Genomic DNA, 21033 nt, shown 5'->3' with positions numbered 1-21033 from the left:
TCCTTCGTCTCGAGGGTTTCTACCGGTAAGCATCATGCTGCCTAGATCGCATCTTGCGATCTAGGCAGCACAAGCTTATTTCGTTGTTCATGCGTTGCTCGTACTGAAGCCTTTTTGATGGCGAGCAACGTAGTTATCTTAGATGTGTTAGGGTTAGCATTGTTCTTCGTATCATAAGATGTTGTAGTGCAACCCTTATACATCTAGCCGCCCTTACACCTATCTTAGGTGTAGGGGCGGCACCCCGCTTGATCATTATTTAGTAGATCCGATCCGTTACGGTTGCTCCTTGTTCTTCAAGGATTAGTTTAATATCTGCAATAGTTAGGCCTTACAAAGGGTTGGAGGATCCAGCGACGCGTAGGGTGTCGTTTGCTAGCCCTAGACAGGATGTTCCGAGGATCAACCTCGTGTTGGTTTTTAGGCCTTGTCTAGGACCGGCTTACGATCACCGTACGCGACCGCGAGGCCCAGTCGTGAGTAGGATGATCCGATTATGCGGTGAAAACCCTAAATCGTCGTAGATCGCTTTAGCTTTATCTTGATCAAGCAGGACCACCATATATTCGTGCACCACGTACGAATCATGGGCAGGATAACCTGAGAGCCGATCGAGGCTCGTATTTAATGTTTACGTGTATGCCATGCAGGAAACTAAGCGAGGCATCTCCATCACCTTCCTGACCAGGTATAGGTCAGGTGGCACGCCCTTGCAACAGCATCGGACGTGCGTACCAGAGGCTTTGCGGGCCGTCGCTCGGAGGGACCAGGGCCAGCCGCAGCCCTAAGTTGTTCCCGGCTCTACTGTGTTGCCCGTCGTTGCTCGCCGGTGGGTTTCTGACCGCAACACATTCTGGCACGCCCGGTGGGACAAGCTTCGACTTCAACCACATCGCCATCTACATCTGAGATGGCGGACGGCACTCCAGTCACGTACGAGGATCTGACGGACGAGCTCAAGAAGAAGTATGACGAGGTCAAAGCAATCCTCGAAGCCGACCTCATCGGCTCTTTTCACAGAACCCATTCGCATGGCATCAGGTGGAAAGGGTTCTCACCTGAAGGCGCGCTCGATGGAGTGGACCTGTCCGTCCCGTCAGAAGAACGCACCAGGTCCCTGCGTCAGGAGATTAGCTACATGGTGACTCACTCGCTGCATCGCCATTCTGAGAGCCTGGTGAATACTTTGGAGCGTGTCGCTTTTCGGATGATCCAGGAAGTCATGAGGCATCAGTACTCTCTGTCAGGACCAGTCCTCGGGACCTACCAAGGAGAGGTGCCATTCCAGTCCCGTCCACCGTTGCCATTCGCATTGGCAGCACCAGAGGTGCCGAATTCACCGGTATACGCCGTTGACATGGTGGAAGACACGTACCCTGGGAGGTGCCAGCCAAGATACTCGTTCAACATCAACATGGTAGAACTTGGGCACCGCCCTGGTAAGGGTAGAGACGAGGGCAGCTGCTCTCATAGTGAAGATAAGGAGGAAGTTGTTCCACGCGAACGGCCCCATCACGGCCAAAAGATCCTGGTGATGATCAAGATGAAGGTCAATTCTAGCGATCGGTCCGTATTATCCGTACCACCTGCTCTCCCAGTATGTGGCGTCGACCTCACAGGTGACGGAAAGCTAGGGTATGGGTTTACATCGGCTGATGAGCTAGAGGAAGTCGACATCGGTCCTGGGGATAAGCCGCGACCCACTTTTATCAGCAAGAAACTAGATCCACAGCTCAGGGGTCAGATGATAGCTCTGTTAAAAGAATACCCAGATTGCTTTGCGTGGGATTACACAGAGATGCCTGGGTTGGACAGGAGCATCATTGAACATCGGCTCCCCCTCAAGAAAGGATTTCGGCCGTTCCAACAACGAGCACATCAGATGAGGGCCGAGATTCTGGAAGAAGTCAAGAAAGAGATCGAGAAGATGTTGGCCGCCGGGTTCATCAGGCCATGCAGGTATGCTGAGTGGATCTCCAGTATCGTTCCTGTAGAGAAGAAGGACGGCCGATGGCGTGTGGCCATCGATTTCCGGGATCTCAACAGAGCCACTCCAAAAGATGAATATCCGATGCCTATGGCAGAAACATTGATCAATGCAGCTGCTGGCCATAAGGTGTTGAGCTTCATGGATGGCAACGCCGGCTATAACCAAATCTTCATGGCTCCGGAAGATATACACAAGACCGCATTCAGAGTACCAGGGGTAGTAGGCTTGTTTGAATATGTAGTCATGACCTTTGGGTTGAAGAATGCTGGTGCAACGTACCAACGAGCCATGAATTATATATTTCATGATCTGATCGGTAAGTTGGTGGAAATCTGTATCGACGACGTGGTAGTCAAATCTGTCTCCATGGAGGGACACTTGGATGATTTACGGCGCGTCCTAGACCGAACTCAGAAGTTCGGACTGAGAATGAATCCGAAGAAGTGTGCCTTTGGTGTGACGGCTGGTCAGTTCCTAGGTTTTCTGGTTCATGAACGGGGAATTGAGATCGGCCTGAAAAGTCAAGAGGCGGTGCGCACCATGCAGCCGCCCACCACGAAGAAGGAGCTCCAACGTCTCATCGGCAAGATCAATTTTGTCCGACGATTCATCTCTAATCTGTCAGGACGAATCGAGCCGTTCATGGCGTTGGTGAAAACTAAATCTGATGACGAGTTTCACTGGGGGGTAGAACAGCAGCAGGCATTTGATGAGATTAAGCGGTATCTGACGACGCCGCCTGTGCTAGTTCTGCCCCAGCAAGACAGGCCGTTCTACATCTACTTGTCAGTAGCTGACACGTCCATCGCTTCGGTAGTGGTGCAACTCTACGAGGGCGTTGAAAAGGTCGTTTTCTACCTCAGCAGAAGGATGTTGGACGCGGAGACAAGATATCCTGAGGTCGAGAAACTTTGCCTCTGCCTGTTCTTTACCTGCACCAAGCTTCATCACATCCTTTTGACGGCAGAAATCATCGTCATATGCAAGTCAGATGTTGTCAAGCACATGTTGTCGGCCCCTGTTTTGAAAGGCCGACTTGGTAAGTGGATGTTTGCGTTGTCAGAGTTCGATCTCCGGTATCAGCCTGCGAAAGCAGTCAAGGGACAAGCGTTGGCCGATCTTATAGCTGAACGGATCAGTACCAATATAGCAGCACTATCTATACGTGCATGGGCTATGTTCTTCGATGGATCGGCTTGCGACGATGGTTGTGGCATCGGCATTCTGCTCGTGTCGCCTCGGGGGGCAGAATACTCCTTCTCCATCAGATTATCTACCCCTTGCACCAACAACGTAGCAGAATATGAGGCAGTACGTAAGGGGATGGAGTTGCTACTGGAAGCCGGGGCAGAAGCAGTAGAGCTTTTTGGAGACTCCAAGTTGGTGATTAACCAGCTCACGGATGAATATAAGTGCGAGAGTGAATCGCTTTTCCCATATTGGATGGAATGCCGTGAGTTGATGACACAGTTTCGGTACATCAACTTTAATTGGGTCCCAAGATCCCAAAACACCGAGGCCAACAATCTCGCACAAATGGCGTCAGGCTATATAGATATATCTGACGGGTCGGAAGTTCAGGTACAGTTCCTGGAACAGGATGATTGGAGAGCCGAAATCTTCAATTACTTAAAAGATTCGGCTCGGGGGGCACCTAAACGGATAAGATACAAAGCCATGAAGTATGTCCTCATAGGAGACGACATGTTCTACAGGACGTTGGAAGGGTTACTACTCAAGTGCCTGGGACCAACTGAGTCTAATCGGCTCTTACATGAGGTGCATGAAGGCGCCTGTGGAACTCATCAGTCGGCTCATAAGATGAAGTGGCTAATCAGGCGATCAGGGTTTTATTGGCCCACCATGCTTGAAGATTGCTTCAATTACTACAAGGGGTGCCAAGCGTGCCAGATGTTCGGGAAGATTCAGATGGTACCAGCATCAGCGATGAACCCTATCATCAAGCCTTGGCCGTTTCGAGGGTGGGGCATGGATATGATCGGCAAAATCCATCCGGCGTCGAGTAAAAAACATGAATGGATTTTGGTTATCACAGATTACTTCACCAAGTGGGTGGAAGCCGTCCCTATGAAGAAGGTGAAATCAGAAGATGTGGTCAGGTTTGTGAAAGAACACGTCATTCATAGGTTCGGGATTCCCCAAACTATCACGACCGATGGAGGTTCGGTCTTTGTTTCCAAAGAATTCAGAAAGTTTTGCGATGACATGGGGATTAAACTAATCCGATCATCTCCGTACTATGCTCAAGCCAATGGGCAAGCTGAAGCGTCCAACCAGAGCTTGATCAAGCTGATCAAGAGAAAAATTGACGAGAACCTTAGGGATTGGCATGAAAAGTTATCAGAAGCTTTGTGGGCCTACCGCATGTCGTGCCATGGAGCTATAAAGACTTCGCCGTACCAGCTTGTCTATGGACAGGAAGCCATATTACCTTGGGAGATTACGGCTGGATCAAGACGTGTCACGTTTCAGGATGATCTGACAGCTGAAGAATATGCAGCTTTGATGAGCGACACTATTGAGGACGCAACAGAACTTAGGCTTTGGTCGTTGGAAAAGATTAAGGAGAACAAAGCCAGGGTAGCTCGTGCCTACAATAAGAAGGTTAGACCAAAGGAGTTTCAAGTTGGTGATCTGGTATGGGAAGCTGTGTTGCCGTTAGGAACTAGGGACAAGGCATATGGCAAATGGTCTCCTAATTGGCACGGTCCGTACAAAGTCGTCCAGGCCTTGAAGGGTAATGCATACATGCTGGAACAGTTGGACGGCGTGAAGTTCCCAGTAGCCATCAATGGTCAACACCTCAAGAAGTATTTCCCAAGCATGTGGGATGAGGGGCAATAAGGTATGGAGGCCGATTTTAAATCGGCCAGTAAAAAAAAATCATAGCCGATGCGCAGACATCGACTTGAGAAAACATGCGGAGACAGCAGTATGCGAGTACAGCCGATGCACGGACATCGACTTCAGAATAATAAAGCCGATACATTGCTATCGACTCTAGAAGAATAAGCTCAAATTAGCAGGTTAACGGGATCGAAATTAGCAGGTTAACGGGATCGGTACAGGCCAGAAATCATGATATTTGGGATGAATTTCCTAGTGGCTTGCTGAGGAGTTCAATCTGATAGTTTGGACGTGGTTTGGACGTGAGTTAGACCTGTTGGACCGCGTGTTTAGGCGACGGCTTGGCCTCAGATTGCGTTTATACTGCGAGCCGATGTCCTGCTATCGGCTCCCTATACGACGACTTCCTTCTACGATCGGCAAAGTTGACAAGGAAGCGAAATTAATTGAGGGACATTTTCTTCATTAATAGAGGGATTTCTTACAAAGAAAGAGCCGATTGCTCAGAGAAGAAGAGGACAAAAGCCGACTACTACTACTAGTCCCTAATCTAAGGGCCGTTGCTGCCCTCGTCGTCGCTGCCGCCGGCGCAGCTGCTGATAGGCTCCTCATCGGAACTCCCGTAACCTTCTACGGGAGCCTCATCTTCCTCATCGTCGTCATCGCTGTCGTCGTCCCACCAGGTGCGGAGGCGCTTCGCTGGTGGGTAGCCTTCGAGGGAGTCGTCGTCGTCCTCCTCCGCTTCTTCCTCGGAGGAGGTGAAATCATCCCAGGAGAAGCGGTCGTCCTCGCTCTCCGCCTCCTCTTCCCCTTCGACGAGGAATTGAAGGTCGCCCTCTCCGTCGGTCAAGGATTTGTCATCCTCAGACCAGACGAAGGAATCGTGTTCCTCCTTGTCCCACGACGTTGGGGCGAGAATGTCGTGCGCCGCCAACGAGCCCCACTCCGGCGTCGGCTCGTGAGATGAGGAAGAGTCGGAGAAGACCGACGAGGCGGAGGAGGAAGAAGAGGAGGACATGGCTAATTGAGGGTTTTTTGGGTGCCGATGGCCGGAACAGAGCAAAGAGATGAAGTGGTAAACTGCTCAGAGCGGTTATATAAAGGAGATATAGTAGAGATTCAATGCCACAGCAGTTTCCGAGGAGGCGGTGCCCAAAGACAACGGTCAGATCACGCGGAATAGTTGAGAGGGCAGGGCATCATGACGAAGGCTGCTGCGACGGTTCTGCTCTGCCACGACATGACCCGACGAAGAAAAAACAGAGTGATTTTGGAATTATCAATTCCAAAACCAGGGGGGCATGTGTTATCACCAGAATTTGACCGAGTCAACGGTGGGCCGCGATCAAGATGGGCTTGAAGATTATATACGGAAGAAATATGTGAATCGGCCTTATATGCAAAGTTTGGGCTAGTTTGCCCTTGTATCTGTAATATAGTAGATCGCATCTTAGATTAGAAGATAGAGTTTGACCCGTGCACGGTTAGGTGCACGCCTAAATTAGAAAGTCCCCTGGACTATAAATATGTATCTAGGGTTTATGGAATAAACAACAACCAACGTTCACCACAAATCAATCTCGGCGCATCGCCAACTCCTTCGTCTCGAGGGTTTCTACCGGTAAGCATCATGCTGCCTAGATCGCATCTTGCGATCTAGGCAGCACAAGCTTATTTCGTTGTTCATGCGTTGCTCGTACTGAAGCCTTTTTGATGGCGAGCAACGTAGTTATCTTAGATGTGTTAGGGTTAGCATTGTTCTTCGTATCATATGCTGTCGTAGTGCAACCCTTATACATCTAGCCGCCCTTACACCTATCTTAGGTGTAGGGGCGGCACCCCGCTTGATCATTATTTAGTAGATCCGATCCGTTACAGTTGCTCCTTGTTCTTCAAGGGTTAGTTTAATATCTGCAATAGTTAGGCCTTACAAAGGGTTGGAGGATCCAGCGACGCGTAGGGTGTCGTTTGCTAGCCCTAGACAGGATGTTCCGAGGATCAACCTCGTGTTGGTTTTTAGGCCTTATCTAGGACCGGCTTACGATCACCGTACGTGACCGCGAGGCCCAATCGTGAGTAGGATGATCCGATTATGCGGTGAAAACCCTAAATCATCGTAGATCGCTTTAGCTTTATCTTGATCAAGCAGGACCACCATATATTCGTGCACCACGTACGAATCATGGGTGGATCGGCTCCTTGAGCCGATTCACAGGATAACCTGAGAGCCGATCGAGGCTCGTATTTAATGTTTACATGTATGCCATGCAGGAAACTAAGTGAGGCATCTCCATCACCTTCCTGACCAGGTATAGGTCAGGTGGCACGCCCTTGCAACAGCATCGGACGTGCGTACCAGAGGCTTTGCGGGCCATCGCTCGGAGGGACCAGGGCCAGCCGCAGCCCTAAGTTGTTCCTGGCTCTACTGTGTTGCCCGTCGTTGCTCGCCGGTGGGTTTCTGACCGCAACAGCTGCCTCATGGGTCCCGCATGTCATCCTCTCAGAACGGTAAATGTTTATTTTCTTGGATTTTGTTGACCAAACGATTTTTGGCTTATTTTTTCTTTCGATCACCTGCAGCCTTTAAAACATTGAGGACGCTGCTGGCTCACGGGTCCCACATGTCAACCTCTATGAACAATAAACGCTGAGGATGCTGCTGCCTCATGGGTCCCGCATGTCATCCTCTCAGAACAAAAATGTTTCTTTTCTTGGATTTTTTACCAACAGATTTTTGGTTTATTTTTTCTTTCCATCCCCTGCCGCCTTTAAAACGTTGACGACGCTGCTGGCTCATGGGTCCCCGATGTCAGCCTCCCCGTACAAGAAACATATGATATCTTGATTATTTTGCAGACAATAAACAGTGTATTGCGCTCTGGGCAATTTCAAACGGATAATTAAATCTTTATTTTTACATAAACAAACTTATATGTTGAATCTCCTTTTTTTTTGTCTTTGCGAAGCATAGGACTTTCCTGTTTTTTTAGAAAATTCGGAACTTTCCTGTTTTGGAGTGGGCTGAAATTGTACGAGTCAAAAGGCCAAGCAGGATAGTTCGAAGGCCCAGATGTCCAGATGCAGCCCAATTGAAATCTTTCTTCTTGGATTTTTTTCACCCCCTGATTTCTGGCTACTTCATTTTTCTTTTGGTTCTGTGCCGCCTTGGAAACATTGAGACCGCTGCTGCAAAATGGGACCCGCATGTCATCCTCTACGTACAATAAAATTTCTTTTCTTGGATTATTTTTGGCTCCTGATATTTGGTCACTTGCCTTTTTCTTTCGATCCCGTGCAGCCTCTCAAACGGTGATACCGCTGCTGCTAATTGGGACCCGCATGGCATCCTCTATGTACAATCAAGTTTCTTTTCTTGAATTATTTTTGGCTCCTGATATTTGGTCACTTGCCTTTTTGTTTCGATCTCATGCCACGTTTGAAACGTTGAGGAACCTGCTGGCTCATGGGACCCGCATGTCATCCTCTATGTACTATAAAAGTTCATTTTCTTTGTTTTTTTTCACCCTCTGATTTTTGGCTATTTCCTTTTTCTTTTGATCCCCTGCCGCCTTGGAAACGTTGAGTAAGCTGCTAGCTCATGGGACCCGCATGTCATCCTCTATGTGCTATAAAAGTTCATTTTCTTTGTTTTTTTTCACCCTCTGATTTTTGGCTATTTCCTTTTTCTTTTGATCCCCTGTCGCCTTGGAAACGTTGAGTAAGCTGCTAGCTCATGGGACCCGCATGTCATCCTCTATATCCATCAACTTTATTTTCTTGGATTTTTTTGACCCCCTAATTTCTGGCTACTTTCTTTTTCTTTTGATCTCAAGCCGCATTTGAAACGTTGGGACCGCTGCTGCAAAATGGGACCCGCATGTCATCCTCTATGTAAATAAAGTTTCTTTTCTTGGATTATCTTGGGCTCCTGATATTTTGTCACTTGCCTTTTTCTTTCGATCTCATGCCGCCTTTGAAACGTTAAGTAAGCTGCTGGCTCATGGGTCCCGCATGTCATCCTCTACGAATAATAAAAGTTTCCTTTCTTGGAGTTATTTTTTTACCCCTAATTTCTGGCTATTTGCCTTTTTCTTTTGATCTCCTGCCCCCTTTGAAACGATGAGGACGCTGTTGGCAGGTCGGTCCCACATGCCATCCTCTATGAACAATAAAACTTTCCTTTGATGGATTTATTTTGAACCCCTAATTAATTTCTGGATATTTCCTTTTTTTTCTTTTGATCCCCTGCCGTCTTGGAATCGTTGAGGATGCTGCTTCCTCATGGGTCCCGCATGTCATCCTCTCAGAACGGTAAATGTTTATTTTCTTGGATTTTGAATACCAAATGATTTTTGGCTTATTTTTTCTTTCGATCTCCTGCCGCCTTTAAAACGTTGAGGACGCTGCTGGCTCACGGGTCCCACATGTCAGCCTCTAACATTAAACGCTGAGGATGCTGCTGCCTCATGGGTCCCGCATGTCATCCTCTCAGAACGAAAATGTTTCTTTTCTTGGATTTTTTACCAACAGATTTTTGGTTTATTTTTTCTTTCCATCCCCTGCCGCCTTTAAAACATGTGATATCTTGATTATTTTGCAGACAATAAACAGTGTATTTTGCTCTGAGCTATTGCAAAGGGATAAATTAAATCTTTATTTTTACATAAACAAATTTATATGTTGAATCTCCTTGTTTTTTTTTGTCTTTGCGAGGCATAGGACTTTCCTGTTTTGGAATGGGCTGAAATTGTACGAATCAAAAGGCGTCCAGCGGGATAGTTTGAAGGCCCAGATAGCCAGAAGCAGCCCAATTGAAACATTGAGACCCTTATTTCTGACACCCTTATTTCTGGCTACTTCCTTTTTCTTTTGATCATGTGCCGCCTTGGAAACATTGAGACCGCTGCTGCAAAATGGGACCCGCATGTCATCCTCTATGTACAATAGAAGTTTCTTTTCTTGGATTATTTTTGGCTCCTGATATTTGGCACTTGTCTTTTTCTTTCGATCTAATGCCGACTTTGAAACCTTCAGACCGGTGCTGCAAAATGGGACCCGCATGTCATTCTCTATGCACAATAAAGTTTCTTTTCTTAGATTATTTTTGGCTCCTGATATTTGGTCACTTTCCTTTTCCTTTCGATCTCATGCCGCCTTTGAAACGTTGAGGAAGCTGCTGGCTCATGGGTCCCGCATGTCATACTCTATGAACAATAAAAGTGTCCTTCATTGGATTTATTTTTTACCCCTAATTTCTGGCTATTTACCGTTTTCTTTTGATCCCCTGCCCCCTTTGAAACGATGAGGACGCTACTGGCAGGTCGGTCCCACATCCTCTATGAACAATAAAAGTTTCCTATGATGGATTTATTTTTGACCCCTTTTGATCCCCTGCCGCCTTGGAATCGTTGAGGATGCTGCTGCCTCATGGGTCCCGCATGTCAGCCTCTCAGAACAGTAAATGTTTCTTTTCTTGGATTTTTTTACCAACTGATTTTTGGCCTTTGTCTTTCTATCTCCTATCGCCTTTAACACGTTGGGGACGCTGCCGGCTCAGGGGTCCCACATGTCAGCCTCTATGAACAATAAACCTTTTGTTTGATTTATTATTGACCCATAATTTCTTGGTATTTGCCTTTTTCTTTCGATCTCATGCCGCCTCTGAAACGTTGAGACGCTGCTGGCTCATGGGTCCCTGTCAGCCTCTATGAACAGTAAAAGTTTCCTTTGTTTGATTTATTTTTGACCCTAATTACTGGCTATTTGCCTTTTTTTAACCCCTGCCGCCTTTGAAACTAAGAGGACGCTGCTGGCCCATGGGTCCAACATCTCAGCCTCTCTGAACGATAAACCTTTCCTTTCTTTTTTTTCGATCCCGTGCCGCCTTGGAAAATGTGAGACCGCTCCTGCAAAACGGGACCCATATGTCATCCTCTATGTACAATAAAAGTTTCTTTCCTTGGATTATTTTTGGCACCTGATATATGGTCACTTGCCTTTTTTTCGATCCCCTGCCGCCTTTGAAACGTTGAGGACACTGCTGGCTCGTGGGTCCCACATGTCAGCCTCTATGAACAATAAACATTTCATTTCTTGGATTTATTTTTGACCGCTGATTTCTGGGAACTTTGCTTTTTCTTTCGATCCCCTGCCGCCTTTGTTAAAGTTGAGGACGCTGCTGCAAAATGCGTCCCACATGTCAGCTTCTCTGTACGATAATTGTTTCCTTTCTTGGATTTTTTTTCCACGGCTAGCCGATGGGTCCACGATGTCAGCCTCTATGTACAAGAAATATGTGATTTCTCGATATGTTTTAACCCGAGATATGTAGGATACTTGCTTTTTTCGATCCCTTCTGTTTGTCTTTACCTTCAAATGTTGAGGGACGCTACTGGCAAATGGGTCATGCTCTAGCATTCTCAACTGAAGGAAAAACTGAAATATTGCCTATTCATTTGTTTTTCGTACTCCATGCACATAATCCATACTAACTATTGATCCGGGTTTTAGTTCAACTTAATTAGTTCAAATTTGATCTACGAGGAAGTATGTAATATATTTTGGGTTCACAACACTACACTTGTTAACAACAATCTGATGAAGAGGTTTGTCATTTTTTTAAAACTACAAATACACTCTAAGATCTTGCAAACTGATAGAATAAATCTTGGAACTTTAAATAATTTATGAAAATTTTGAAATCGACTATATGAATATATCAAAATATAGAGCCCATGTAGATGCGCATACTGGCTATGCGCATTTAAAAAGAATCATAATCATAATTGATACGAAATAAAAATAACTTTATATGTAGAATCTCGGTTTCTTGAGGGCCAATCATAGGATCTCCGTGTTTAAATTAGGAAGGGCCCCAATGGCATGAGTCGGAGGCCCATTAAATGTTTTTGGATTGTTATCAGCGAAGCAAGCAGGATGACAGCAATCACCATGTACATGGCCGGCGGCAGCCCAAAAGTACAAACAATTGGCCCATGCAGGGAAGGTAGTACTTTTTTTTTATTGGGAAGGTTGTCTGGGCTAACCCAAAAAAAAAGTGGTGCTACATGGGGTAGCACTTGAACCCGGAATGAGACCATGAACAGTACATATGCTACATGCTACAGTACTTAGTTCTTAGCTATCTATTTTCGATCCAACGTCCAAATCTACAAGTCAACCAACTGTTCATCTGTGCTTGCTGATGTCAAGGCACTGGATCCTGGACGCTTGAACCCATGATCGTTACTGAGGGTTGCCTATTTGCGCATAATATGTTTTGTCAGCGGGCACTTCACTAGTTTGTGCAAAACATATCTAGTGCAGGATTCGAAAAAACAACACATATTTTTCTTTACGGAAACAACAGAACATCTCATGTTCATCACAATCCAGCCAACATAAGCACATAATAATTAATAGTACAACTAGAGAGCTGTACATATAAATAAGGTTTTTCAAGCTTCATGCACTAGCCAACGCAACCAAAAGTCCGAACTGATGGAAAGGGCTAGGCAATCCACTTATACATCTCAACACCCCTCCTCACGTGTGACCGGAAGAAGGGAAGAGGTCAACATAAGGAGACTCTCAAGAGGCATATACGTAGACTCCGAGGAGGGCAACGGAGGGCAGCACCAATTTTTAGGATAAATTACGAAAGCCAGGTCTCGAACTCGAGACCCTGGGCTCTGATACCATGCCAAGCTTCATATACAAGCCATCGCAACCAAAAGTCCGAACTAATGGAAAGGGCTAGGCAATCCACTTATACATATCAACATCCCCCCCCCCTCACATGTGACCACAATCCAGTAATGGTACCATCATGTTCACCACAATACATCATCATTATACTACAGAACATTTGTAAGACAACTTAATACAGCTGTGATTCATTTTGTTGCCCCAGGGATGGGTGATAACCTGAACACCATATAACCTTCTCATAGCAATTGTAACCAAATATGAGCACCTGCAATGATTTGGTGTCAATCTTCTTGAAGGTCAGGAGGTATCCTACCTTCAAGTCATGTGCTTTGACAAACTCTGGCCATCCTGCGTCCATTAAAACATTGCCATCTTGTTGCTTCAGGTCCACAATCCAGGTGCATGCAGTGGACATCTTCAGGTTGATGGACTCTGGACACCCACCGTAAAACCAGGGTAGAACACGACTGGGGATGGTAATCACCTCTAACTCCGATGTACATAGTACCTTGCAGAAGCTGTCAGCGGTATTCTCCTCATCGATGCGCCTAAACACCTTGCACACTGGGGCTGGCTCTACAGATGTCTCCTTCCATGATAAGCTCTCTCCAAGCTTGAGCTTCTTGTTTGAACACTGCAAAAAAGAGGCCTCAACTAGATAATGCCTCTAGCTTCTGACCGTAATTCCAAGCAAATGCATAATCAAAGGCACATAGCAAAGTCAGCGGATCATTGTTCTTATCGAACACACAGTCTGAACAATAAGCTTCTGAATCTAGCTAGGCTGATATGTACAACCTTGTATCATCAAATTATTCAGCATAGTGTATCATTGTATCGCAGAAGCCAAATCGATATAAATAGTAGCTATGAGAATAGAAATCAAGCTAGCATGAGCCATGCATGCTTGCTGGCTAGGTCTAGCATCAGAGTAATGCATCTGCAGTTCATCATCCGCCAGTACAGATCGACCAAGCAAACAAAAAAAAATCAGCGTTGGCCTAAAGAGTCCATAAGCCAGACATGCATGCTCGGTGTCCTCATATGTGATTATCGGCCGTAGATTGACCAATATCATATTTGAACGATTATTATTGCACACATTAGATCCAGTCCCAACCTAGCTAGCATGCGTGCATGTGTAGCCCGAGTCTTTACCAGAGGATTAATATATACACTGGATGAGAGAAATAGTCTATATCAAACAATGCTAAGCAACCGCCAATATAGCTTAGATATAATAAAGATGTGACCGGCAACCCTAGTGATTCGGGGGAAACATACCGCCATTGCAGCCATGGACCGAGAGAATCGAGGATGCCGCGCCGCCTTAGTGGAGTTTTTAGGTGCGACGTCGCCGCATCCATAGAGGACGGAGTCCAAGCAACGTAGTCCGAGCGGTGGTGGACGCCGGTGGTGTAGGGAGAGGACTCAGGGGAGATGGACGGCGAGGGATCTGGGGAGATCTGAACATGAGGGGGCTGTGAGAAACTGAGAATGATACATCAGCAAGGGAATAAATGCGTGTGTCCCCCCGGTCAAAAAAATGCGCGTTTCTTGGAGGAACGAAGCCAGGTACGCAGGAATCCACACAGAAAACTTCACCCGGCGGGTCACTGGGCTTTATCAGTATCTGGTGGGGCCCGGACCTACATACCAGTGAGACAGGTCGTGTGGGTTATGATCCGATCAGTGTGCACACAGAAATTGCATTCAGAGCTAAGGGCCTCAGACTACGTTGTACTACACAGTATATCCGTTTCTTTTGGTAAAATGAAAACGATACTCCATCTGATCCTCATTACTTGATGATAAAATGGATGTCCCTACAACTAATATGTGTCTAGATACATCTATATGAGAGCGTATGTGTTTGTACTGTGTATCTAAAAAAAAATGGATCGGAGAGAGCATTAAGAGGTGTCAAAAAAAACTGCAAACAAACATGGATGTAAGAAGTTGAGTATTAAACCAGTGCGTAAAATACCTTTATATCTCGACCATGTAACAATGAATATGAGAAGTTTTGGGGGTTTGACCATCTGCACTTGTGTTCGCTACAATCGTTCGCTACAATCAGATCAAAAAAATTGGTCACTTTTACACTTCCTAAAATAAAATGTATTTTTCCCTGAGATTTTACAAGCTCGTAGAAGATAGCATTGACTACATATGGGATATATCACATTTACACTTACAAATCTATGAATATTTCAAAATGTTGAGCTCCATGTAGCTAGGTATAATACAAATCATCAGACCGCACATTGAAACTACCGCAGCATATCACAGTAAATTAAAGTAAAATAAAACATGTCTAACATATACTATATTAGCTAATTAACAAAGTCTCATCACAGTGTATCTGATCCCCAGTTCAGCTTAATACAAAAACCAAGTTCAGCATGAACATCAGCAGGGCACTACCCCAGGTCCAAAAGCAGCATCTAGTTAATTCAATAAAATATTGAGGTGTTTCTGATCCCCTCTTCCTAAAAGCACTGCAGATCATGCATGCAACTAAAGGTGATCATCACAAAATATTACCCTCTGGGTGGAGGTGTTACAGTCGTAGATCAACACATTCATCAAGGAAGTGTCTTTCACCTCGAAGACGAGAATGTCATCGAGCTGCAGTTCATGCGCCTCTGCAAACCCGAACCAACCATCCTTCAAGACCAGTTCACCCTGGTACTCATCGATGTGCACATACCAGGCGCAGCCTACGCTGGTCTTGAGCTTGATAGGCCTGGGAATAATCCCTTTCAGACATTGCTTGAATTCTCTGGGGATGACCAACATATACATGTCATCGTTGCCATCCAGTTGCACATAGAAGCGCGAGGGCTGAGGAGGGTCCGCCGAGTGACCAACCCGTTTAGGGCGGCCTTTCCCTCGCTCTTTTAATATACAACGTTGAATTGCTGCATCACGCCTGCCCGTCACCTTTGGCTTTTTGGCTAGTGAGTTTGTTTGAATTCTGAACTCGGGGGGTGCAGAGGACATGTACAATCGACAGTCCTAAGACATAGTTGCTCATTGACGTTGGAGCGAGTTTGCTTCTGCATCTAGTTAAGCACGGTATATATCAATCAACAGCATATAAATCAGAACGTAACATACATGGAGAAAATGCATCTAGCTATCTCTTTAATTAGTTTGCACAAAATCTAGCAGCAGCAAGACAATTTGATTTTACAGGTACTGAGCAAGCTTTCAGACTTTCTGAAACAGTTAACATGGAGCATATATTTGTATGTTCAGACTGCCAAACCCTGCTCTGTGATGGATACTATTACTTAACATCTTTTTTTGCCAGAACTAGTACTTAACATCTACTGTTTTCCGTCATTAAAAAAACATTTGTAGAAGAATACTACTACTACGGTTTCCCATCATTAAAGAAAAAAGAACTTGTTTAAAACCCCAACTATCATTGACTACTTACACCTGCATCCTAGTGAGTTCAGGACAACTTACAGCCACTTTTGGTGGTGCCGCCACCGAAGAAGACCGTGCCGCGGGGGTTGGGGTCGGCGCAGCCGGAGAAGCTGGTGCCGCCACCAGGGAAATCAGTGCTGAGCCAGATGGTACTTCCAGCGGAGAAGAAAGTACCGCGAGAGATGGAACCGACGCTGCCAAAGGGTAAGAAACGGATGTACTCGTAGATCCTTCTCTAGTCACGATCTGGATAGAAGAGACTGGACGTCCATCAAGCTGCTGGAGGATGCGGTGGATCAAATCGGCTGAGTTCAGGAAATATCGGCGATGTTCATCTGTGTCGGCGGCCGTTACCGCCAGGCAGCTGCCGGTGGAGGGAGGAGGCGAGCCGTTCATGGCAGTCATTAGTGTAAAAGAGGTGAAGTAGGTGGGAGAGATAGAGGGTTCGGGACTGAAGTAATTGTAGTCTGCTCTCTCATTTTTACAAGCATGCGTCCTCAGGCAGATTTTTTTTAGATGCGTACTCAGGCTGCTTTGTCAAACCAGGGCCTCAATGAAGCCCAGTTAACTATTTCTCCGCTAAAAGCGCGCTATAGCATATCTAGAGGGTCCACGCTTAGTAATTTTGCACGCTGTGGCGCTATTTGCGAAACAACATGCTATATCGCCCTACTTCATAGTGTTAGCGCGCTATTTTTTCAGGCAAGTTGCTTTCACTTTTTCGTGGTGATGAACTACAATCTGTTGGTTCCACTTCTAAGTCAGAAGATAATATCGCTAATGCTAATATGTTTTAATAAATAATTTATACTATGTTGTTGCCTTGTGAAATGTTGATGTTAGCCTTCTAAAATACTTGAGATCTATTTCTATATGTGGTTATGTATGTATGATTCAGTCACTTTTGGACTATATATATCTATTCGCTCTAGTAAAATTATTTATTTTTAGGCTATATTTAGTATTATTTTGAAAATGCTATTTAAAATATACCACACTATTACCACGATATAGCGTTCATATCGTTTGAAGGAGGCTGCCGCTAATTCATTTAGCACGCTATTTTAAACATTGGTTAAGACGCGTTTGGCGGCCTGCATCCAGGCTGGTGGGGAAATACCGTACCCAAGTGCTTAAAAGATTGCAACTTTTAGCAGGAAAACATTAGGGCACGTCCAACACAGGCGCTACTGCAAGGGCGTGAAACTCTTTTCACCAGTCCTAGCTACAGCAACGGAACCAACAGGAAGTCAGTCTACCATCAGCAATTAGCGCTGTAAGGAGAGTACCTGGAGGATTTTACAATCTTTTGACATTCATTTGTTCTCTATTAGCGCCATATAGTATATAGCATTGTAATGCCCTTATACTCCTCTCAGCATTAAAAAAAAGGTGTGCATATACTAATAATAGTTGCTGAAATGAAACTAAAAATAAACAGACATGCACGGTTTACGAAGGATGGAAATACAGAGTTCATCACCATCCGTTTAAATAAGATTAGATTACTTCAATGTGGGCTACATACACACTAAAATGAGTAAACGAGACACCTTTGAAATGGGTCAAGGTATATAAGATTCAAAAAAAGGAAGAGCATATTAAGATACGGAACAAAGTTCTTGAATTGTTCAAATATATCGTACAAAAAGATTATTTTCTCCGAGAAAGATTCATGGCTCAGTTTAGGGTTGCATCAACATGCGGATATTTTTCAGACTAGGCTTAAACCACATTGTCGCTTTGTCGGGAAATCCCCAACCTTCTTTTGGAAGGGTGATAACTCCCATGAGCTCATTTTCCCCTTGCTGCAGGTTACAACGACAAATACAACTAAATGCTGGTTCCCGAAATGCATAGTACGCGATGTACACACAATTTGACCTCATGAATGGAGTCAATGTTCCATCAGGAGCATTGCCATCATTTATCTTCAGGTTCATTGGATAATTCAGTCCAATGAACAGAGAGTGTGTGCCAAGGCTGTCAACTCGACTCCAATTGGGTCCAATCAGGGATAGATCTTTCTCAAAAATATGTATGACAGGGGCAGGACACTCCCGCAGGATAAGGCCATTACCATCATGCAGAACTTCTGCAGGCTCAAGGTGATCATTGCTACGTATATACCGATCTTCATGGATGATCATCAAGCGCTTGCCATCGGCTGACCGAGCTAAAAACCATTTGCCAAATGGATCCTCCATCGGTGATGGGATCACGAATGGCAGGGCAAGGTGTGCATCTGCATTGTAAATGGAGACAAAAAAAAATTAGTGTTTGAATGGCTCAGGAAGACAATAATACCAGTAGTTGCAACTTCACATTTGTAGGATCAAATGGAGGATGCAGTCATTATACTTGTATAAAAACTCGAAGAAATAAAATTGTTCCCATTTGAGATGTATGTTAATTACACTCATATTCATTGATGGTAGATACATGTCTCAACCTTATCTGATCCATGATTGTAAAGCTTTGAGTACATCGAATATTCAAATAAATTGAAAGTTTGCATGCATCAATTGATGAAGAGGCCAGGGCTAAGCTCCTTATTCATATTCTGACAAGAGCATGCAGTAACTAATTCAGGAATGCATTCATATACTGCAATAATCTGGTTGGGGTTGACCGATTAGTGCACTGCATATAGTACTGTAATTCGTTTGTAGCAATGGTTCAGTCAGGTTTGGATAATTAAATGGTGCACAGTCATTTGAAAGGTGAAAAAAATCTTATTGAGCAATTAGTTAATTCAGTTACAATATATCATGAATGGGCTTGATATTAAAATTTATTGCGAAGTATATCATATGGATTGAAGAATTACCGGCCTGTGATTGATCCTAGCAATATGTGGTGCCGGTCCACCCATCCACCGCAACAATGAAGCCGTTGTGCTCGATGGCGTCACTGTAATCTACACCCCAACTAGCAAGAGAGAATAACCTCCACTCCTGGCTACCATTAGCCAGGTAAGCGAGTCCAGAATTGAATAGAGCGATGAGCTTGTAATCTGAGTAATGTCCAGCTTTTGTGGGCACTTCGCAAATTACAATCTTCAACAAAAACATGGCACGCCCATACGTCATGTACCTTTCAGGAGGCAAGTCGGGGAAGCCAATCCATTCCTCCCGAAAAATGTTGCAAGTTTCCGACGATGGTAGGGAGATTTCTTGGTGCGTGTAGATGTTCGCGAGGAACCAGTTCCCACCACTGTCCACACCGGCGATCCAGTCGCCGTTCATGCCAACCCAGAATCTATTGTCCATGAACGGCTGGATGGCTGTGCGCTGAGGATGGTCGAGGGGCACAACGTGGTAAACCGTGTGGTGCGCACTACTATCATCATAGTGCCAATGGGCAGAATCGGGCATCAGCAAGCAGGGTCCATCCCAATGGTGTAGATTCATGTTGTCGGCGACATGGCGGCACAGCATTTTGGAGCATGCGGCCAGCCGGACGTCGACTGTAACGTCCAGACTCTGGGCAATGAGATTGAACAGCTCGGCAGGGAGCTTCCCCCAGTCGCCATACAGCTGGTCATCGTTCGATGCCGCCATGGAGACGAGATGGATTTAAGAGGGCGGAAGCAGTATGTGTGATTGGAGATTTGTAGGAGAGTCGAGCGGGAAGGAGGAGTGCTGCGGTTCTGCGGAGGGGTGAGGAGAGAACGCTATGCAAATGGGAGATCTAGAGGATGAAAAAATTTGCTAGCAGCGCTTGGCGAGTGGAGAACGATGATGGAAGTGGAGAGCCAAGGATGGAAACGATGGAGGTGAAGAGTAGGAGTGGATATGACTTTTTTTATTCTTCAGCAGCTGCATCGATGCGCCGAGTAAAACTTCGGCTAGGATAGCACGCCACTACGTCCTGGTGCAGTTACTGTCCCGTCAAATCAGTTTGACCATAGAAATGGTTTCTTTATTAGTACAGTATAACTTAATTTTTTCGAAAAATATATACTACTCCATTTAATATACTCACTCCATTTCATATTACTTGTCAAATGATATGGATGAATATTGAACTAAAATGCGTCTAGATATATCCATATTATAGTCAACTAATATGAATCGGAGTTTGTTTGGTTCAAAGGATTTCTAAAGGTATCTTGTACAGAGTAGGATTTTTACACATAGGGATTTTTCCTATAGAGCTTGCTTGATTCAAAGGATTGAGAACCCTCCAAAATACCTATGGATTGCTTTCTCTACAATCCTATCTCTTGGTAATATTGCTATGTGTCTATAACAACTATGAAATGAACTCAATATCAGTAGAAATTTCCTTTGTCTTTCCTAATCAAACAACTAGTTATTTTATGTCTTCGTTTACAAATTAAGATAATTTTTAGGTTATAGATAATCATCGAGCTTATGTGATCATCTTTTATGATCAAACTTACTTGATCAGCCGCGGAGGTGCAAAGGAGCAGTGGTGTGCATTAATACGGCCGCATGGGGAAGGCACATCTAGCGACGATGAGACGTATCGCCAGCATTGGCCTAGGGAACCGTCGCCACCATTAATAAAAGCTATCCCTTTGGGCACCATGTCTCCCACTACTCGTGTCACGCGCGCATGTGGGTCACGGATGGATGGGTTGGGGAAGCCGGACAGAAAACATGACAACAAGGGGGGAAATGAATAAAAATAATACAAAGTCGAAAATATTTCGAAAAATAAACTTTGTAAGAAACTCCATGCGTTTAGAAAATGCGAAGGCAATATGTTGAAAAACGTCTAGACCACGTCTAGAACCACCGTCCCAAAGCTTAAGGATTAAATTGATTTTTCGAAAGTCAACTAAGTTAAGTTTGACTAAGTTTTTACCAAAAGCATTAATATGCAAGATACAAAATCAATATTATTAGATAGAAAATAAATTATATTTTCATATGGTGTCTACAAAATATTATATGTGCTGATAGATTCTTTTAAGAGTTTGGTCGAACTTTACTTGGTTTGACTTTTCAAGATAAATATACTAAGCTTTAAGCATTGGAACGGAGGTATTTTTC

This window comes from Lolium perenne, chromosome 5 (assembly GCF_019359855.2).
Source record: "Lolium perenne isolate Kyuss_39 chromosome 5, Kyuss_2.0, whole genome shotgun sequence".
NCBI classification, from domain to species: Eukaryota; Viridiplantae; Streptophyta; class Magnoliopsida; order Poales; family Poaceae; genus Lolium; species Lolium perenne.
The sequence above is the reverse complement of the archived record's forward strand: the minus strand, read 5'-3'. Positions refer to the sequence as shown.